Consider the following 17,904-nt stretch of genomic DNA (forward strand, 5'->3'; position numbering starts at 1 on the left):
TAGTGCTGTAAATGCATTTTCAGCTCGCGCTGTACACATTTGCTATGAGAGGCATTATCTCATAAGGGAAATATTGGACAATCAAATTAATGACTGCCCAGGCTTCAGGATGTCTTTTTACACTATATAAAGGTGGAAATGTACATTGGAAACGTTTGGTTTAGCTGTTATAAAAGTTTGGTTTTTTAGTGCTGTAAATGCATTTTCAGCTCGCGCTGTACACATTTGCTATGAGAGGCATTATCTCATAAGGGAAATATTGGACAATCAAATTAATGACTGCCCAGGCTTCAGGATGTCTTTTTACACTATATAAGGGTGGAAATTTACATTGGAAACGTTTAGTTTAGCTGTTAATGAAGTGTCGTTTTTTTAGTGCTGAAAATTCATTGTCTGCTGGCGCTGTACACTTTTTCTAAGTGTTGCAATATCTCATGAAGGAAATACTGGACAATCAAATTAATGACTTTCCAGGCTTTAGGATGCCTTTCTACACTATATAAAGGTGGAAATGTACATTGGAAACGTTTGGTTTAGCTGTTATAAAAGTTTGGTTTTTTAGTGCTGTAAATGCATTTTCAGCTCGCGCTGTACACATTTGCTATGTGAGGCATTATCTCATAAGGGAAATACTGGACAATCAAATTAATGACTGCCCAGGCTTCAGGATGTCTTTTTACACTATATAAAGGTGGAAATTTACATTGGAAACGTTTGGTTTAGCTGTTATAAAAGTTTGTTTTTTTAGTGCTGAAAATGCATTTTCAGCTCGCATTGTACACATTTGCTATGTGAGGCATTATCTCATGAGGGAAATACTGGACAATCAAATTAATGACTTCCCAGGCTTCAGGATGCCTTTTTACACTCTATAAATGTCGAAATTTACATTGGAAACGTTTGGTTTAGCTGTTAATGAAGTTTCGTTTTTTTAGTGCTGAAAATTCATTGTCTGCTGGCGCTGTACACTTTTTCTAAGTGTTGCAATATCTCATGAAGGAAATACTGGACAATCAAATTAATGACTTTCCAGGCTTCAGGATGCCTTTCTACACTATATAAAGGTGGAAATTTACATTTGAAACGTTTGGTTTAGCTGTTATAAAAGTTTGGTTTTTTAGTGCTGTAAATGCATTTTCAGCTCGCGCTGTTCACATTTGCTATGAGAGGCATTATCTCATAAGGGAAATATTGGACAATCAAATTAATGACTGCCCAGGCTTCAGGATGTCTTTTTACACTATATAAAGGTGGAAATTTACATTGGAAACGTTTGGTTTAGCTGTTATAAAAGTTTGGTTTTTTAGTGCTTAAAATGCATTTTCAGCTCGCACTGTACACATTTTCTATGTGAGGCATTATCTCATAAGGGAAATACTGGACAATCAAATTAATGACTTCCCAGGCTTCAGGATGCCTTTTTACACTCTATAAAGGTGGAAATTTACATTGGAAACGTTTGGTTTAGCTGTTATAAAAGTTTGTTTTTTTCGTGCTGTAAATGCATTTTCAGCTCGCGCTGTACACATTTGCAATGAGAGGCATTATCTCATAAGGGAAATATTGGACAATCAAATTAATGACTGCCCAGGCTTCAGGATGTCTTTTTACACTATATAAAGGTGGAAATTTACATTGGAAACGTTTAGTTTAGCTGTTAATGAAGTTTCTTTTTTTTTAGTGCTGAAAATTCATTGTCTGCTGGCGCTGTACACTTTTTCTAAGTGTTGCAATATCTCATGAAGGAAATACTGGACAATCAAATTAATGACTTTCCAGGCTTCAGGATGCCTTTCTACACTATATAAAGGTGGAAATTTACATTGGAAACGTTTGGTTTAGCTGTTATAAAAGTTTGGTTTTTTAGTGCTGTAAATGCATTTTCAGCTCGCGCTGTACACATTTGCTATAAGAGGCATTATCTCATAAGGGAAATATTGGACAATCAAATTAATGACTGCCCAGGCTTCAGGATGTCTTTTTACACTATATAAAGGTGGAAATTTACATTGGAAACGTTTGGTTTAGCTGTTATAAAAGTTTGGTTTTTTTAGTGCTGAAAATGCATTTTCAGCTCGCACTGTACACATTTGCTATGTGAGGCATTATCTCATAAGGGAAATACTGGACAATCAAATTAATGACTGCCCAGGCTTCAGGATGTCTTTTTACACTATATAAAGGTGGAAATTTACATTGGAAACGTTTGGTTTAGCTGTTATAAAAGTTTGGTTTTTTAGTGCTGTAAATGCATTTTCAGCTCGCGCTGTACACATTTGCTATGAGAGGCATTATCTCATAAGGGAAATATTGGACAATCAAATTAATGACTGCCCAGGCTTCAGGATGTCTTTTTACACTATATAAAGGTGGAAATTTACATTGGAAACGTTTGGTTTAGCTGTTATAAAAGTTTGTTTTTTTAGTGCTGTAAATGCATTTTCAGCTCGCGCTGTACACATTTGCTATGTGAGGCATTATCTCATAAGGGAAATACTGGACAATCAAATTAATGACTGCCCAGGCTTCAGGATGTCTTTTTACACTATATAAAGGTGGAAATTTACATTGGAAACGTTTGGTTTAGCTGTTATAAAAGTTTGTTTTTTTAGTGCTGAAAATGCATTTTCAGCTCGCACTGTACACATTTGCTATGTGAGGCATTATCTCATAAGGGAAATACTGGACAATCAAATTAATGACTTCCCAGGCTTCAGGATGCCTTTTTACACTCTATAAATGTGGAAATTTACATTGGAAACGTTTGGTTTAGCTGTTAATGAAGTTTCGTTTTTTTAGTGCTGAAAATTCATTGTCTGCTGGCGCTGTACACTTTTTCTAAGTGTTGCAATATCTCATGAAGGAAATACTGGACAATCAAATTAATGACTTTCCAGGCTTCAGGATGCCTTTCTACACTATATAAAGGTGGAAATTTACATTGGAAACGTTTGGTTTAGCTGTTATAAAAGTTTGTTTTTTTAGTGCTGTAAATGCATTTTCAGCTCGCGCTGTACACATTTGCTATGAGAGGCATTATCTCATAAGGGAAATATTGGACAATCAAATTAATGACTGCCCAGGCTTCAGGATGTCTTTTTACACTATATAAAGGTGGAAATGTACATTGGAAACGTTTGGTTTAGCTGTTATAAAAGTTTGGTTTTTTAGTGCTGTAAATGCATTTTCAGCTCGCGCTGTACACATTTGCTATGAGAGGCATTATCTCATAAGGGAAATATTGGACAATCAAATTAATGACTGCCCAGGCTTCAGGATGTCTTTTTACACTATATAAGGGTGGAAATTTACATTGGAAACGTTTAGTTTAGCTGTTAATGAAGTGTCGTTTTTTTAGTGCTGAAAATTCATTGTCTGCTGGCGCTGTACACTTTTTCTAAGTGTTGCAATATCTCATGAAGGAAATACTGGACAATCAAATTAATGACTTTCCAGGCTTTAGGATGCCTTTCTACACTATATAAAGGTGGAAATGTACATTGGAAACGTTTGGTTTAGCTGTTATAAAAGTTTGGTTTTTTAGTGCTGTAAATGCATTTTCAGCTCGCGCTGTACACATTTGCTATGTGAGGCATTATCTCATAAGGGAAATACTGGACAATCAAATTAATGACTGCCCAGGCTTCAGGATGTCTTTTTACACTATATAAAGGTGGAAATTTACATTGGAAACGTTTGGTTTAGCTGTTATAAAAGTTGGGTTTTTTAATGCTGAAAATGCATTTTCAGCTCGCACTGTACACATTTGCTATGTGAGGCATTATCTCATAAGGGAAATACTGGACAATCAAATTAATGACTTCCCAGGCTTCAGGATGCCTTTTTACACTCTATAAATGTGGAAATTTACATTGGAAACGTTTGGTTTAGCTGTTAATGAAGTTTCGTTTTTTTAGTGCTGAAAATTCATTGTCTGCTGGCGCTGTACACTTTTTCTAAGTGTTGCAATATCTCATGAAGGAAATACTGGACAATCAAATTAATGACTTTCCAGGCTTCAGGATGCCTTTCTACACTATATAAAGGTGGAAATTTACATTTGAAACGTTTGGTTTAGCTGTTATAAAAGTTTGGTTTTTTAGTGCTGTAAATGCATTTTCAGCTCGCGCTGTACACATTTGCTATGATAGGCATTATCTCATAAGGGAAATATTGGACAATCAAATTAATGACTGCCCAGGCTTCAGGATGTCTTTTTACATTATATAAGGGTGGAAATTTACATTGGAAACGTTTAGTTTAGCTGTTAATGAAGTGTCGTTTTTTTAGTGCTGAAAATTCATTGTCTGCTGGCGCTGTACACTTTTTCTAAGTGTTGCAATATCTCATGAAGGAAATACTGGACAATCAAATTAATGACTTTCCAGGCTTCAGGATGCCTTTCTACACTATATAAAGGTGGAAATGTACATTGGAAACGTTTGGTTTAGCTGTTATAAAGGTTTGGTTTTTTAGTGCTGCAAATGCATTTTCAGCTCGCGCTGTACACATTTGCTATGAGAGGCATTATCTCAAAAGGGAAATATTGGACAATCAAATTAATGACTGCCCAGGCTTCAGGATGTCTTTTTACACTATATAAAGGTGGAAATTTACATTGGAAACGTTTGGTTTAGCTGTTATAAAAGTTTGTTTTTTTAGTGCTGAAAATGCATTTTCAGCTCGCATTGTACACATTTGCTATGTGAGGCATTATCTCATGAGGGAAATACTGGACAATCAAATTAATGACTTCCCAGGCTTCAGGATGCCTTTTTACACTCTATAAATGTCGAAATTTACATTGGAAACGTTTGGTTTAGCTGTTAATGAAGTTTCGTTTTTTTAGTGCTGAAAATTCATTGTCTGCTGGCGCTGTACACTTTTTCTAAGTGTTGCAATATCTCATGAAGGAAATACTGGACAATCAAATTAATGACTTTCCAGGCTTCAGGATGCCTTTCTACACTATATAAAGGTGGAAATTTACATTTGAAACGTTTGGTTTAGCTGTTATAAAAGTTTGGTTTTTTAGTGCTGTAAATGCATTTTCAGCTCGCGCTGTTCACATTTGCTATGAGAGGCATTATCTCATAAGGGAAATATTGGACAATCAAATTAATGACTGCCCAGGCTTCAGGATGTCTTTTTACACTATATAAAGGTGGAAATTTACATTGGAAACGTTTGGTTTAGCTGTTATAAAAGTTTGGTTTTTTAGTGCTTAAAATGCATTTTCAGCTCGCACTGTACACATTTTCTATGTGAGGCATTATCTCATAAGGGAAATACTGGACAATCAAATTAATGACTTCCCAGGCTTCAGGATGCCTTTTTACACTCTATAAAGGTGGAAATTTACATTGGAAACGTTTGGTTTAGCTGTTATAAAAGTTTGTTTTTTTCGTGCTGTAAATGCATTTTCAGCTCGCGCTGTACACATTTGCAATGAGAGGCATTATCTCATAAGGGAAATATTGGACAATCAAATTAATGACTGCCCAGGCTTCAGGATGTCTTTTTACACTATATAAAGGTGGAAATTTACATTGGAAACGTTTAGTTTAGCTGTTAATGAAGTTTCTTTTTTTTTAGTGCTGAAAATTCATTGTCTGCTGGCGCTGTACACTTTTTCTAAGTGTTGCAATATCTCATGAAGGAAATACTGGACAATCAAATTAATGACTTTCCAGGCTTCAGGATGCCTTTCTACACTATATAAAGGTGGAAATTTACATTGGAAACGTTTGGTTTAGCTGTTATAAAAGTTTGGTTTTTTAGTGCTGTAAATGCATTTTCAGCTCGCGCTGTACACATTTGCTATAAGAGGCATTATCTCATAAGGGAAATATTGGACAATCAAATTAATGACTGCCCAGGCTTCAGGATGTCTTTTTACACTATATAAAGGTGGAAATTTACATTGGAAACGTTTGGTTTAGCTGTTATAAAAGTTTGGTTTTTTAGTGCTGTAAATGCATTTTCAGCTCGCGCTGTACACATTTGCTATGAGAGGCATTATCTCATAAGGGAAATATTGGACAATCAAATTAATGGCTGCCCAGGCTTCAGGATGTCTTTTTACACTATATAAAGGTGGAAATTTACATTGGAAACTTTTAGTTTAGCTGTTCATGAAGTTTCGTTTTTTTAGTGCTGAAAATTCATTGTCTGCTGGCGCTGTACACTTTTTCTAAGTGTTGCAATATCTCATGAAGGAAATACTGGACAATCAAATTAATGACTTTCCAGGCTTCAGGATGCCTTTCTACACTATATAAAGGTGGAAATGTACATTGGAAACGTTTGGTTTAGCTGTTATAAAAGTTTGGTTTTTTAGTGCTGTAAATGCATTTTCAGCTCGCGCTGTACACATTTGCTATGAGAGGCATTATCTCAGAAGGGAAATATTGGACAATCAAATTAATGACTGCCCAGGCTTCAGGATGTCTTTTTACACTATATAAAGGTGGAAATTTACATTGGAAACGTTTGGTTTAGCTGTTATAAAAGTTTGGTTTTTTTAGTGCTGAAAATGCATTTTCAGCTCGCACTGTACACATTTGCTATGTGAGGCATTATCTCATAAGGGAAATACTGGACAATCAAATTAATGACTGCCCAGGCTTCAGGATGTCTTTTTACACTATATAAAGGTGGAAATTTACATTGGAAACGTTTGGTTTAGCTGTTATAAAAGTTTGGTTTTTTAGTGCTGTAAATGCATTTTCAGCTCGCGCTGTACACATTTGCTATGAGAGGCATTATCTCATAAGGGAAATATTGGACAATCAAATTAATGACTGCCCAGGCTTCAGGATGTCTTTTTACACTATATAAAGGTGGAAATTTACATTGGAAACGTTTGGTTTAGCTGTTATAAAAGTTTGTTTTTTTAGTGCTGTAAATGCATTTTCAGCTCGCGCTGTACACATTTGCTATGTGAGGCATTATCTCATAAGGGAAATACTGGACAATCAAATTAATGACTGCCCAGGCTTCAGGATGTCTTTTTACACTATATAAAGGTGGAAATTTACATTGGAAACGTTTGGTTTAGCTGTTATAAAAGTTTGTTTTTTTAGTGCTGAAAATGCATTTTCAGCTCGCACTGTACACATTTGCTATGTGAGGCATTATCTCATAAGGGAAATACTGGACAATCAAATTAATGACTTCCCAGGCTTCAGGATGCCTTTTTACACTCTATAAATGTGGAAATTTACATTGGAAACGTTTGGTTTAGCTGTTAATGAAGTTTCGTTTTTTTAGTGCTGAAAATTCATTGTCTGCTGGCGCTGTACACTTTTTCTAAGTGTTGCAATATCTCATGAAGGAAATACTGGACAATCAAATTAATGACTTTCCAGGCTTCAGGATGTCTTTCTACACTATATAAAGGTGGAAATTTACATTGGAAACGTTTGATTTAGCTGTTATAAAAGTTTGTTTTTTTAGTGCTGTAAATGCATTTTCAGCTCGCGCTGTACACATTTGCTATGAGAGGCATTATCTCATAAGGGAAATATTGGACAATCAAATTAATGACTGCCCAGGCTTCAGGATGTCTTTTTACACTATATAAAGGTGGAAATGTACATTGGAAACGTTTGGTTTAGCTGTTATAAAAGTTTGGTTTTTTAGTGCTGTAAATGCATTTTCAGCTCGCGCTGTACACATTTGCTATGAGAGGCATTATCTCATAAGGGAAATATTGGACAATCAAATTAATGACTGCCCAGGCTTCAGGATGTCTTTTTACACTATATAAGGGTGGAAATTTACATTGGAAACGTTTAGTTTAGCTGTTAATGAAGTGTCGTTTTTTTAGTGCTGAAAATTCATTGTCTGCTGGCGCTGTACACTTTTTCTAAGTGTTGCAATATCTCATGAAGGAAATACTGGACAATCAAATTAATGACTTTCCAGGCTTTAGGATGCCTTTCTACACTATATAAAGGTGGAAATGTACATTGGAAACGTTTGGTTTAGCTGTTATAAAAGTTTGGTTTTTTAGTGCTGTAAATGCATTTTCAGCTCGCGCTGTACACATTTGCTATGTGAGGCATTATCTCATAAGGGAAATACTGGACAATCAATTTAATGACTGCCCAGGCTTCAGGATGTCTTTTTACACTATATAAAGGTGGAAATTTACATTGGAAACGTTTGGTTTAGCTGTTATAAAAGTTGGGTTTTTTAATGCTGAAAATGCATTTTCAGCTCGCACTGTACACATTTGCTATGTGAGGCATTATCTCATAAGGGAAATACTGGACAATCAAATTAATGACTTCCCAGGCTTCAGGATGCCTTTTTACACTCTATAAATGTGGAAATTTACATTGGAAACGTTTGGTTTAGCTGTTAATGAAGTTTCGTTTTTTTAGTGCTGAAAATTCATTGTCTGCTGGTGCTGTACACTTTTTCTAAGTGTTGCAATATCTCATGAAGGAAATACTGGACAATCAAATTAATGACTTTCCAGGCTTCAGGATGCCTTTCTACACTATATAAAGGTGGAAATGTACATTGGAAACGTTTGGTTTAGCTGTTATAAAAGTTTGGTTTTTTTAGTGCTGCAAATGCATTTTCAGCTCGCGCTGTACACATTTGCTATGAGAGGCATTATCTCAAAAGGGAAATATTGGACAATCAAATTAATGACTGCCCAGGCTTCAGGATGTCTTTTTACACTATATAAAGGTGGAAATTTACATTGGAAACGTTTGGTTTAGCTGTTATAAAAGTTTGTTTTTTTAGTGCTGAAAATGCATTTTCAGCTCGCATTGTACACATTTGCTATGTGAGGCATTATCTCATAAGGGAAATACTGGACAATCAAATTAATGACTTCCCAGGCTTCAGGATGCCTTTTTACACTCTATAAATGTCGAAATTTACATTGGAAACGTTTGGTTTAGCTGTTAATGAAGTTTCGTTTTTTTAGTGCTGAAAATTCATTGTCTGCTGGCGCTGTACACTTTTTCTAAGTGTTGCAATATCTCATGAAGGAAATACTGGACAATCAAATTAATGACTTTCCAGGCTTCAGGATGCCTTTCTACACTATATAAAGGTGGAAATTTACATTTGAAACGTTTGGTTTAGCTGTTATAAAAGTTTGGTTTTTTAGTGCTGTAAATGCATTTTCAGCTCGCGCTGTACACATTTGCTATGAGAGGCATTATCTCATAAGGGAAATATTGGACAATCAAATTAATGACTGCCCAGGCTTCAGGATGTCTTTTTACACTATATAAAGGTGGAAATTTACATAGGAAACGTTTGGTTTAGCTGTTATAAAAGTTTGGTTTTTTAGTGCTTAAAATGCATTTTCAGCTCGCACTGTACACATTTTCTATGTGAGGCATTATCTCATAAGGGAAATACTGGACAATCAAATTAATGACTTTCCAGGCTTCAGGATGCCTTTTTACACTCTATAAAGGTGGAAATTTACATTGGAAACGTTTGGTTTAGCTGTTATAAAAGTTTGTTTTTTTCGTGCTGTAAATGCATTTTCAGCTCGCGCTGTACACATTTGCAATGAGAGGCATTATCTCATAAGGGAAATATTGGACAATCAAATTAATGACTGCCCAGGCTTCAGGATGTCTTTTTACACTATATAAAGGTGGAAATTTACATTGGAAACGTTTAGTTTAGCTGTTAATGAAGTTTCGTTTTTTTTAGTGCTGAAAATTCATTGTCTGCTGGCGCTGTACACTTTTTCTAAGTGTTGCAATATCTCATGAAGGAAATACTGGACAATCAAATTAATGACTTTCCAGGCTTCAGGATGCCTTTCTACACTATATAAAGGTGGAAATTTACATTGGAAACGTTTGGTTTAGCTGTTATAAAAGTTTGGTTTTTTAGTGCTGTAAATGCATTTTCAGCTCGCGCTGTACACATTTGCTATAAGAGGCATTATCTCATAAGGGAAATATTGGACAATCAAATTAATGACTGCCCAGGCTTCAGGACGTCTTTTTACACTATATAAAGGTGGAAATTTACATTGGAAACGTTTGGTTTAGCTGTTATAAAAGTTTGGTTTTTTAGTGCTGTAAATGCATTTTCAGCTCGCGCTGTACACATTTGCTATGAGAGGCATTATCTCATAAGGGAAATATTGGACAATCAAATTAATGACTGCCCAGGCTTCAGGATGTCTTTTTACACTATATAAAGGTGGAAATTTACATTGGAAACGTTTAGTTTAGCTGTTAATGAAGTTCCGTTTTTTTTAGTGCTGAAAATTCATTGTCTGCTGGCGCTGTACACTTTTTCTAAGTGTTGCAATATCTCATGAAGGAAATACTGGACAATCAAATTAATGACTTTCCAGGCTTCAGGATGCCTTTCTACACTATATAAAGGTGGAAATTTACATTGGAAACGTTTGGTTTAGCTGTTATAAAAGTTTGGTTTTTTAGTGCTGTAAATGCATTTTCAGCTCGCGCTGTACACATTTGCTATAAGAGGCATTATCTCATAAGGGAAATATTGGACAATCAAATTAATGACTGCCCAGGCTTCAGGATGTCTTTTTACACTATATAAAGGTGGAAATTTACATTGGAAACGTTTGGTTTAGCTGTTATAAAAGTTTGGTTTTTTAGTGCTGTAAATGCATTTTCAGCTCGCGCTGTACACATTTGCTATGAGAGGCATTATCTCATAAGGGAAATATTGGACAATCAAATTAATGGCTGCCCAGGCTTCAGGATGTCTTTTTACACTATATAAAGGTGGAAATTTACATTGGAAACTTTTAGTTTAGCTGTTCATGAAGTTTCGTTTTTTTAGTGCTGAAAATTCATTGTCTGCTGGCGCTGTACACTTTTTCTAAGTGTTGCAATATCTCATGAAGGAAATACTGGACAATCAAATTAATGACTTTCCAGGCTTCAGGATGCCTTTCTACACTATATAAAGGTGGAAATGTACATTGGAAACGTTTGGTTTAGCTGTTATAAAAGTTTGGTTTTTTAGTGCTGTAAATGCATTTTCAGCTCGCGCTGTACACATTTGCTATGAGAGGCATTATCTTAGAAGGGAAATATTGGACAATCAAATTAATGACTGCCCAGGCTTCAGGATGTCTTTTTACACTATATAAAGGTGGAAATTTACATTGGAAACGTTTGGTTTAGCTGTTATAAAAGTTTGTTTTTTTTAGTGCTGAAAATGCATTTTCAGCTCGCACTGTACACATTTGCTATGTGAGGCATTATCTCATAAGGGAAATACTGGACAATCAAATTAATGACTGCCCAGGCTTCAGGATGTCTTTTTACACTATATAAAGGTGGAAATTTACATTGGAAACGTTTGGTTTAGCTGTTATAAAAGTTTGGTTTTTTAGTGCTGAAAATGCATTTTCAGCTCGCACTGTACACATTTGCTATGTGAGGCATTATCTCATAAGGGAAATACTGGACAATCAAATTAATGACTTCCCAGGCTTCAGGATGCCTTTTTACACTCTATAAATGTGGAAATTTACATTGGAAACGTTTGGTTTAGCTGTTAATGAAGTTTCGTTTTTTTAGTGCTGAAAATTCATTGTCTGCTGGCGCTGTACACTTTTTCTAAGTGTTGCAATATCTCATGAAGGAAATACTGGACAATCAAATTAATGACTTTCCAGGCTTCAGGATGCCTTTCTACACTATATAAAGGTGGAAATGTACATTGGAAACGTTTGGTTTAGCTGTTATAAAAGTTTGGTTTTTTTAGTGCTGTAAATGCATTTTCAGCTCGCGCTGTACACATTTGCTATGAGAGGCATTATCTCATAAGGGAAATATTGGACAATCAAATTAATGACTGCCCAGGCTTCAGGATGTCTTTTTACACTATATAAGGGTGGAAATTTACATAGGAAACGTTTAGTTTAGCTGTTAATGAAGTGTCGTTTTTTTAGTGCTGAAAATTCATTGTCTGCTGGCGCTGTACACTTTTTCTAAGTGTTGCAATATCTCATGAAGGAAATACTGGACAATCAAATTAATGACTTTCCAGGCTTCAGGATGCCTTTCTACACTATATAAAGGTGGAAATGTACATTGGAAACGTTTGGTTTAGCTGTTATAAAAGTTTGGTTTTTTAGTGCTGTAAATGCATTTTCAGCTCGCGCTGTACACATTTGCTATGAGAGGCATTATCTCAAAAGGGAAATATTGGACAATCAAATTAATGACTGCCCAGGCTTCAGGATGTCTTTTTACACTATATAAAGGTGGAAATTTACATTGGAAACGTTTGGTTTAGCTGTTAATGAAGTTTCGTTTTTTTAGTGCTGAAAATTCATTGTCTGCTGGCGCTGTAACACTCTTTCTAAGTGTTGCAATATCTCATGAAGGAAATACTGGACAATCAAATTAATGACTTTCCAGGCTTCAGGATGCCTTTCTACACTATATAAAGGTGGAAATTTACATTTGAAACGTTTGGTTTAGCTGTTATAAAAGTTTGGTTTTTTAGTGCTGTAAATGCATTTTCAGCTCGCGCTGTACACATTTGCTATGAGAGGCATTATCTCATAAGGGAAATATTGGACAATCAAATTAATGACTGCCCAGGCTTCAGGATGTCTTTTTACACTATATAAAGGTGGAAATTTACATTGGAAACGTTTGGTTTAGCTGTTATAAAAGTTTGGTTTTTTAGTGCTTAAAATGCATTTTCAGCTCGCACTGTACACATTTGCTATGTGAGGCATTATCTCATAAGGGAAATACTGGACAATCAAATTAATGACTTCCCAGCCTTCAGGAATTTTTTTTACACTCTATAAAGGTGGAAATTTACATTGGAAACGTTTGGTTTAGCTGTTATAAAAGTTTGTTTTTTTCGTGCTGTAAATGCATTTTCAGCTCGCGCTGTACACATTTGCAATGAGAGGCATTATCTCATAAGGGAAATATTGGACAATCAAATTAATGACTGCCCAGGCTTCAGGATGTCTTTTTACACTATATAAAGGTGGAAATTTACATTGGAAACGTTTAGTTTAGCTGATAATGAAGTTTCGTTTTTTTTAGTGCTGAAAATTCATTGTCTGCTGGCGCTGTACACTTTTTCTAAGTGTTGCAATATCTCATGAAGGAAATACTGGACAATCAAATTAATGACTTTCCAGGCTTCAGGATGCCTTTCTACACTATATAAAGGTGGAAATTTACATTGGAAACGTTTGGTTTAGCTGTTATAAAAGTTTGTTTTTTTAGTGCTGTAAATGCATTTTCAGCTCGCGCTGTACACATTTGCTATGAGAGGCATTATCTCATAAGGGAAATATTGGACAATCAAATTAATGACTGCCCAGGCTTCAGGATGTCTTTTTACACTATATAAAGGTGGAAATTTACATTGGAAACGTTTGGTTTAGCTGTTATAAAAGTTTGGTTTTTTAGTGCTGTAAATGCATTTTCAGCTCGCGCTGTACACATTTGCTATGAGAGGCATTATCTCATAAGGGAAATATTGGACAATCAAATTAATGATGCCCAGGCTTCAGGATGTCTTTTTACACTATATAAAGGTGGAAATTTACATTGGAAACTTTTAGTTTAGCTGTTAATGAAGTTTCGTTTTTTTAGTGCTGAAAATTCATTGTCTGCTGGCGCTGTACACTTTTTCTAAGTGTTGCAATATCTCATGAAGGAAATACTGGACAATCAAATTAATGACTTTCCAGGCTTCAGGATGCCTTTCTACACTATATAAAGGTGGAAATGTACATTGGAAACGTTTGGTTTAGCTGTTATAAAAGTTTGGTTTTTTAGTGCTGTAAATGCATTTTCAGCTCGCGCTGTACACATTTGCTATGAGAGGCATTATCTCAGAAGGGAAATATTGGACTATCAAATTAATGACTGCCCAGGCTTCAGGATGTCTTTTTACACTATATAAAGGTGGAAATTTACATTGGAAACGTTTGGTTTAGCTGTTATAAAAGTTTGGTTTTTTTAGTGCTGAAAATGCATTTTCAGCTCGCACTGTACACATTTGCTATGTGAGGCATTATCTCATAAGGGAAATACTGGACAATCAAATTAATGACTGCCCAGGCTTCAGGATGTCTTTTTACACTATATAAAGGTGGAAATTTACATTGGAAACGTTTGGTTTAGCTGTTATAAAAGTTTGGTTTTTTAGTGCTGAAAATGCATTTTCAGCTCGCACTGTACACATTTGCTATGTGAGGCATTATCTCATAAGGGAAATACTGGACAATCAAATTAATGACTTCCCAGGCTTCAGGATGCCTTTTTACACTCTATAAATGTGGAAATTTACATTGGAAACGTTTGGTTTAGCTGTTAATGAAGTTTCGTTTTTTTAGTGCTGAAAATTCATTGTCTGCTGGCGCTGTACACTTTTTCTAAGTGTTGCAATATCTCATGAAGGAAATACTGGACAATCAAATTAATGACTTTCCAGGCTTCAGGATGCCTTTCTACACTATATAAAGGTGGAAATGTACATTGGAAACGTTTGGTTTAGCTGTTATAAAAGTTTGGTTTTTTAGTGCTGTAAATGCATTTTCAGCTCGCGCTGTACACATTTGCTATGAGAGGCATTATCTCATAAGGGAAATATTGGACAATCAAATTAATGACTGCCCAGGCTTCAGGATGTCTTTTTACACTATATAAGGGTGGAAATTTACATTGGAAACGTTTAGTTTAGCTGTTAATGAAGTGTCGTTTTTTTAGTGCTGAAAATTCATTGTCTGCTGGCGCTGTACACTTTTTCTAAGTGTTGCAATATCTCATGAAGGAAATACTGGACAATCAAATTAATGACTTTCCAGGCTTCAGGATGCCTTTCTACACTATATAAAGGTGGAAATGTACATTGGAAACGTTTGGTTTAGCTGTTATAAAAGTTTGGTTTTTTAGTGCTGTAAATGCATTTTCAGCTCGCGCTGTACACATTTGCTATGAGAGGCATTATCTCATAAGGGAAATATTGGACAATCAAATTAATGACTGCCCAGGCTTCAGGATGTCTTTTTACACTATATAAAGGTGGAAATTTACATTGGAAACGTTTGGTTTAGCTGTTATAAAAGTTTGGTTTTTTAGTGCTTAAAATGCATTTTCAGCTCGCACTGTACACATTTGCTATGTGAGGCATTATCTCATAAGGGAAATACTGGACAATCAAATTAATGACTTCCCAGCCTTCAGGAATTTTTTTTACACTCTATAAAGGTGGAAATTTACATTGGAAACGTTTGGTTTAGCTGTTATAAAAGTTTGTTTTTTTCGTGCTGTAAATGCATTTTCAGCTCGCGCTGTACACATTTGCAATGAGAGGCATTATCTCATAAGGGAAATATTGGACAATCAAATTAATGACTGCCCAGGCTTCAGGATGTCTTTTTACACTATATAAAGGTGGAAATTTACATTGGAAACGTTTAGTTTAGCTGATAATGAAGTTTCGTTTTTTTTAGTGCTGAAAATTCATTGTCTGCTGGCGCTGTACACTTTTTCTAAGTGTTGCAATATCTCATGAAGGAAATACTGGACAATCAAATTAATGACTTTCCAGGCTTCAGGATGCCTTTCTACACTATATAAAGGTGGAAATTTACATTGGAAACGTTTGGTTTAGCTGTTATAAAAGTTTGTTTTTTTAGTGCTGTAAATGCATTTTCAGCTCGCGCTGTACACATTTGCTATGAGAGGCATTATCTCATAAGGGAAATATTGGACAATCAAATTAATGACTGCCCAGGCTTCAGGATGTCTTTTTACACTATATAAAGGTGGAAATTTACATTGGAAACGTTTGGTTTAGCTGTTATAAAAGTTTGGTTTTTTAGTGCTGTAAATGCATTTTCAGCTCGCGCTGTACACATTTGCTATGAGAGGCATTATCTCATAAGGGAAATATTGGACAATCAAATTAATGATGCCCAGGCTTCAGGATGTCTTTTTACACTATATAAAGGTGGAAATTTACATTGGAAACTTTTAGTTTAGCTGTTAATGAAGTTTCGTTTTTTTAGTGCTGAAAATTCATTGTCTGCTGGCGCTGTACACTTTTTCTAAGTGTTGCAATATCTCATGAAGGAAATACTGGACAATCAAATTAATGACTTTCCAGGCTTCAGGATGCCTTTCTACACTATATAAAGGTGGAAATGTACATTGGAAACGTTTGGTTTAGCTGTTATAAAAGTTTGGTTTTTTAGTGCTGTAAATGCATTTTCAGCTCGCGCTGTACACATTTGCTATGAGAGGCATTATCTCAGAAGGGAAATATTGGACTATCAAATTAATGACTGCCCAGGCTTCAGGATGTCTTTTTACACTATATAAAGGTGGAAATTTACATTGGAAACGTTTGGTTTAGCTGTTATAAAAGTTTGGTTTTTTTAGTGCTGAAAATGCATTTTCAGCTCGCACTGTACACATTTGCTATGTGAGGCATTATCTCATAAGGGAAATACTGGACAATCAAATTAATGACTGCCCAGGCTTCAGGATGTCTTTTTACACTATATAAAGGTGGAAATTTACATTGGAAACGTTTGGTTTAGCTGTTATAAAAGTTTGGTTTTTTAGTGCTGAAAATGCATTTTCAGCTCGCACTGTACACATTTGCTATGTGAGGCATTATCTCATAAGGGAAATACTGGACAATCAAATTAATGACTTCCCAGGCTTCAGGATGCCTTTTTACACTCTATAAATGTGGAAATTTACATTGGAAACGTTTGGTTTAGCTGTTAATGAAGTTTCGTTTTTTTAGTGCTGAAAATTCATTGTCTGCTGGCGCTGTACACTTTTTCTAAGTGTTGCAATATCTCATGAAGGAAATACTGGACAATCAAATTAATGACTTTCCAGGCTTCAGGATGCCTTTCTACACTATATAAAGGTGGAAATGTACATTGGAAACGTTTGGTTTAGCTGTTATAAAAGTTTGGTTTTTTAGTGCTGTAAATGCATTTTCAGCTCGCGCTGTACACATTTGCTATGAGAGGCATTATCTCATAAGGGAAATATTGGACAATCAAATTAATGACTGCCCAGGCTTCAGGATGTCTTTTTACACTATATAAGGGTGGAAATTTACATTGGAAACGTTTAGTTTAGCTGTTAATGAAGTGTCGTTTTTTTAGTGCTGAAAATTCATTGTCTGCTGGCGCTGTACACTTTTTCTAAGTGTTGCAATATCTCATGAAGGAAATACTGGACAATCAAATTAATGACTTTCCAGGCTTCAGGATGCCTTTCTACACTATATAAAGGTGGAAATGTACATTGGAAACGTTTGGTTTAGCTGTTATAAAAGTTTGGTTTTTTAGTGCTGTAAATGCATTTTCAGCTCGCGCTGTACACATTTGCTATGAGAGGCATTATCTCAAAAGGGAAATATTGGAAAATCAAATTAATGACTGCCCAGGCTTCAGGATGTCCTTTTACACTATATAAAGGTGGAAATTTACATTGGAAACGTTTGGTTTAGCTGTTATAAAAGTTGGGTTTTTTAATGCTGAAAATGCATTTTCAGCTCGCACTGTACACATTTGCTATGTGAGGCATTATCTCATAAGGGAAATACTGGACAATCAAATTAATGACTTCCCAGGCTTCAGGATGCCTTTTTACACTCTATAAATGTGGAAATTTACATTGGAAACGTTTGGTTTAGCTGTTAATGAAGTTTCGTTTTTTTAATGCTGAAAATTCATTGTCTGCTGGCGCTGTACACTCTTTCTAAGTGTTGCAATATCTCATGAAGGAAATACTGGACAATCAAATTAATGACTTTCCAGGCTTCAGGATGCCTTTCTACACTATATAAAAGTGGAAATTTACATTTGAAACGTTTGGTTTAGCTGTTATAAAAGTTTGGTTTTTTAGTGCT

This window comes from Idiotropiscis lumnitzeri, unplaced genomic scaffold, assembly GCF_059441095.1.
Source record: "Idiotropiscis lumnitzeri isolate Australia: NSW breed Sydney's pygmy pipehorse unplaced genomic scaffold, RoL_Ilum_1.0 HiC_scaffold_26, whole genome shotgun sequence".
NCBI lineage: Eukaryota > Metazoa > Chordata > Actinopteri > Syngnathiformes > Syngnathidae > Idiotropiscis > Idiotropiscis lumnitzeri.